Consider the following 5,134-nt stretch of genomic DNA (forward strand, 5'->3'; position numbering starts at 1 on the left):
TCCTGTCTCAACTTGAACTTTTTAGGGGGGTCGGGGGGGTCACACACGGACGCCTGGGTCCCTCCCGAACTCCTGGGTCCCCCCCTGAACTCCTGGGTCCCTCCCGAACTCCTGGGTCCCCCCTGAACTCCTGGGTCCCTCCTGAACCCCTGGGTCCCTCCCGAACTCCCGGGTCCCTCCCGGATGCCTGGGTCCCCCCCTGAACTCCTGGGTCCCCCCCTGAACTCCTGGGTCCCTCCCAAACTCCTGGGTCCCCTCCCCGAACTCCTGGGTCCCCCCCGAACTCCTGGGTCCCTCCCGGACGCCTGGGTCCCCTGGGGATCAGTGTCCCCCCTCAGCCCACTCCTCCAAGGACCCAGGTGTCCGGGGCCCCCCCGTGTCCCCCTCGCCCTTGAGCCGGGTCCATAGTTAAGCCGGGTCTATATTTAGGCCTGGTCTATATTGGGGGGGGGGGCGGAGCCTCCGCCCATTGGCTGGGGGGGGGGGGGGGCAGGGGCGGGGCCACACTTGACCTTGGCCGGGCGCTGGTGGGGCTGCCACCACAGCGGGGGAGGGGATGGCGGCCGCGGCCCACGGCACGGCCGGAGGAGGTGGGGACGGGGCATTTTGGGGTGAATCGGGGGATTTGGGGCATTTTGGGGTGGATTTGGGTCATTTGGGGGGATTTGGGTCATTTTGGGGTAGATTTGGGTCATTTTGGGGTGAATCGGGGGGATTTGGGTAATTTGGGGTGGATTTGGGCATTTTGGGTGAATCGGGTGGACTTGGGTCATTTGGGTGGATTTGGGTCATTTGGGGATCGATTTGGGTCATTTGGGGTGGATTTGTGTCATTTTGGGGTGGATTTGGGCCATTTGGGGGGGATTTGGGTCATTTTGGGTGGATTTGGGTCATTTTGGGTGAATTGGGGGGATTTGGGTCATTTGGGGTGGATTTGGATCACTTTGGGTGGATCGGGGGGATTTGGGTCATTTTGGGGTGGATTTGAGTCATTTGGGGTGAATCGGGGGGATTTGGGTCATTTGGGGTGGATTTGGGTCATTTTGGGCCATTCCCCACCCGTTTGGCGCCATTTTTGGGGCCGTTTCCCGCCGTTTCGGGGCCGTTTCCCGCCATTTTTGGGCCGTTTGGCGCCATTTTTGGGGCCGTTTCCCGCCGTTTTTGGGCTGTTTCCTGCCATTTTTGGGCCGTTTCCCGCCATTTTTAGGCCGTTTCCCGCCGTTTCTGGGCTGTTTCCCGCCATTTTTGGGGCCGTTCCGCGCTGTTTTTGGCCCGTTTCCCGCCATTTTTGGGCCGTTTGGCGCCATTTTTGGGGCCATTTCCCGCCGTTTTTGAGCCGTTTCCCGCCGTTTTTTGGGCCGTTTCCCGCCATTTTTGGGCCGTTTCCCGCCATTTTTGGGCCGTTTGGCGCCATTTTTGGGGCCATTCAGCGCCGCTTTTGGCCCGTTTTGGCGCCGTTTTTGGCCCGTTTGGCGCCGTTTTTGGGCCGTTTCCCGCCATTTTTGGCCCGTTTCCCGCAGTTTTTTGGCCCGTTTGGCGCCGGTTTTGGCCCGTTTGGCGCCGTTTTTGGCCCGTTTGGCGCCATTTTTGGCCCGTTTGGCGCCATTTTTGGGGCCATTTCCCGCCGTTTTTGAGCCGTTTCCCGCCGTTTTTGGGCCGTTTCCCGCCATTTTTGGGCCGTTTCCCGCCATTTTTGGGCTGTTTGGCGCCATTTTTGGCCCATTTGGCGCCGTTTTTGGGCCGTTTCCCGCCGTTTTTGGCCCGTTTCCCGCCGTTTTTGGCCCGTTTGGCGCCGTTTTGGGGCCGTTTGGCGCCGTTTTTGGGCCGTTTGGCGCCGTTTTTGGCCCGTTTGGCGCCGTTTTTGGGCCGTGTCCGGTCCGGGGGGGGCGCTCGGCGTCGCGGGGGCGCGTTTTGGGGCGGATTCCGCAGGTTTGGCGCTGCAGGGCGGCTGTGGCGGGCGCTGTCGTTCCTGGTGGCGCTGCCGTCGGTGGGCGTCTGCATGGCCAACGTGTGGCTGGCGCAGCGGGGGGGGGCACCGCCCGCCCCCCCCCTTCCGGCCCTACCACCACCTGCGCATCCGCACCAAGGTGGGGGCCGGGACCCGCCGCTTTGGGGCAGAAACAGGGGGTTTTGGGCAAAACGGGGGGTTCTGGGGGGAAACGGGGGGGTTTGGGGAAAAACAGGGGGGTTTTGGGCAAAATGGGGTGTTTTGTGGGGAAATGGGGGGGGTTTGGGGGAAAAATGGGGGGAGTTTGGGCAAAACGGGGCGGTTTGGGGGGAAATGGGGTGTTTTGGGGGGAAAACAGGGCGGTTTTGGGCAAAACGGGGTGTTTTTGTGGGGAAATGGGGGGCAGTTGGGGGAAAAATGGGGGGAGTTTGGGCAAAACGGGGCGGGTTGGGGGGAAACAGGGGGTTTTGGTGAAAAACAGGGGGTTTTGGGGGGAAAACAGGGGGGTTTTGGGCAAAACGGGCAGGTTGGGGGGAAAATAGGGGGGTTTGGGGCAACACGGGGGGGTTTGGGGGGAAATGGGGGGGTTTGGGGGGAAAACAGGGGGTTTTTGGGCAAAATGGGGTGTTCTGGGGGAAACGGGGCATTTTTGGGCAAAACGGGGGGTTTGGGGAGAAAACAGGGGTTTTTGGGCAACACGGGGGGGTTTGGGGAAAATGGGGTGTTTTGGGGGGAAAACAGGGCGGTTTTGGGCAAAACGGGGTGGTTTGGGGGGGAAACGGGGGGGTTTGGGGAAAAATGGGGGGACTTTGGGCAAAATGGGGCGGTTTTGGGCAAAACGGGGCGGTTTGGGGGAAAATGGGGTGTTTTGGGGGGATATAGGGGGGTTATGGGGGGAAAAGGGGGGTTTGGGGAAAAACGGGGTGGTTTTGGGCAAAACGGGGGGGTTTTGGGGGAAAATAGGGGGGTTTGGGGGGAAATGGGGGGGTTTGGGGTGAAACGGGGCGGTTTTGGGCAAAACGGGGTGTTCTGGGGGGAAAACGGGGCGTTTTTGGGCAAAATGGGGCGGTTTGGGGCAAAAATGGGGTGGTTTGGGGTGAAAACAGGTGTTTTTGGGCAAAACAGGGGGCTCTGGGGGGAAATGGGGGGATTTGGGGGGAAAAAAGGGCAGTTTTGGGCAAAACGGGGCGGTTTGGGGGCAAATTATACGTTTTGGTGGGGAAATGGGGTGTTTTGGGGGGAAATAACGATGTGTTTTGGGGGGAAACAGGGCATTTTGGGGCTAAATCTGCCGTTCTGGGGTGTGTTTGGTTAAACGTGTCATTATGGGATGTACCCGCTCGATTTTGGGGGGAATTGGGGCGAATGCGGCATTATGGGGCAAAGATGCCATTTTAGGGGCCGTATGTGCGATTTTGGGGCGATTTATGGCGGTTTTGTGGCAACTGGGGGGTTTTTGGGGGTGTTTTAGGGGGTTTTTGGGGTGTTTTAGGGGGATTTTGGGGTGATTTGGGGTGATTTTGGGGTGATTTCCTGTGTTTTTGGGGCAGCCGTTCCCGTGGGGCGACGGGAACCACTCCCTGTTCCACAACCCGCGCACCAACCCGCTGCCCCACGGGATACGAGATTTGAGGCGAAAAACGCCGGAATCGGGCAAAAAGGAGCCCGAGGAGGAAGCCGCGACACGGGGGACGCGATTCGGGGCGAAAAACGCCAGAATCGGGCAAAAAAAAAACGGGTGAAAATAAACCCCAAATCGGTCAAAATGAAGCGCCGCAATGTGCTGCTCGTGGGGCACGAGATTTGAGGTAAAAAACAGTAAAATCAGGCAAAAAAACCCCTGAGAATGAACCGACACGACGCGCTGCACGTGGGGGGGTGAGATTTGAGGGAAAAAACACTAAAATCGGGCAAAAAAAAACCCTGAGAATGAACGACACGACGCGCTGCACGTGGGGGGTGAGATTTGAGGGAAAAAACACTAAAATCGGGCAAAAAAAACCCTGAGAATGAACCGACACGACGCGCTGCACGTGGGGGGTGAGATTTGAGGGAAAAAACACTAAAATCAGGCAAAAAAGCGGTGAAAATGAATCAAAAATTGGTCAAAATGAAGCGCCACAATGTGCTGCTCGTGGGGCACAAGTTTTGAGGTAAAAAACATCAAAATCGGGCAAAAAAAACCCTGAGAATGAACCGACACGACGCGCTGCATGTGGGGGGTGAGATTTGAGGGAAAAAGCAACGAAAATGGTAAAAAGAATGGTGAAAATGAGGCAAAAATTGGTCAAAAATGAAGCGCCACAATGTGCTGCTCGTGGGGCACGAGATTTGAGGTAAAAAACAGTAAAATCAGGCAAAAAAAACCCCTGAGAATGAACCGACACGACGCGCTGCACGTGGGGGGTGAGATTTGAGGGAAAAACACCGAAAATGGTAAAAAGAATAGTGAAAATAAGGCAAAAAATTGGTCAAAATGAAGCGCCGCAATGTGCTGCTCGTGGGGGGTGAGATTTGAGGGAAAAAGCACTAAAAATGGTGAAAATAAATTGGGCAAAAATGGGGGGGGAAAGGCCAAAAATGGGGGGGGGGGATGGCAAAAAAAATGGCGGGAAAACCACCTAAAAAATGGCAGGAAAACCACCTAAAAAATGGCGGGGAAAACGGCCAATTGGGCTGAAATTGAGGGAAACGCGCCCAAAAAAGGGAGAGCTGCCCCCGAAAAGCGGCTGAAATGGTGGAAAATCGCCCAAAATGGCGAGAACGGACAGGAACTGGGGGAAATTTGCCCCGAATTGGGTGAAATTCGCCTCAAAGTGGGTGAAACTGGCCGCGAATTGGGAGGAGTGCGCCCCGAACTGAGTGAAACTGGCCGCGAACTGGACGAACTTGGCCCCGAATCGGATGAAACTTGCCCTGGATTGCGTGAAATTGCCCCAAAGCGCGCGTCCCGGCCCTTAAATTGGGTGGAAAAACGAGAGAAAAAATAAAAACGTCATTTACCAACACGATCGCTCGCCCGGCGCCTCAAGATGGCGGACAAACATGGCGGACCAAAATGGCGGACGAACCAGCGAGGCGGGCGGGCGGCTGGGACTACATTTCCCATCATGCCTTTCCGCAGCGCGACTACATCTCCCATCACCCCCCGCGGGGCGCGGCATCCAATCACAACAGGACTACATT

General features: G+C 57.1%; 1 long non-coding RNA gene across 1 annotated transcript; it reads left to right on the top strand.

Moving 5' to 3' along the window:
- The first annotated feature begins 497 nt into the window (after window positions 1-497).
- LOC135576940 (uncharacterized) lies at window positions 498-3,718 on the top strand. The gene is made up of 2 exons (XR_010468587.1): window positions 498-590; window positions 3,499-3,718. It is a non-coding gene; the product is annotated as an uncharacterized LOC135576940 (long non-coding RNA).
- Window positions 3,719-5,134: the final 1,416 nt, after the last annotated feature.

The sequence above is a fragment of the Columba livia genome, chromosome 35, assembly GCF_036013475.1.
Source record: "Columba livia isolate bColLiv1 breed racing homer chromosome 35, bColLiv1.pat.W.v2, whole genome shotgun sequence".
Lineage (NCBI taxonomy): Eukaryota > Metazoa > Chordata > Aves > Columbiformes > Columbidae > Columba > Columba livia.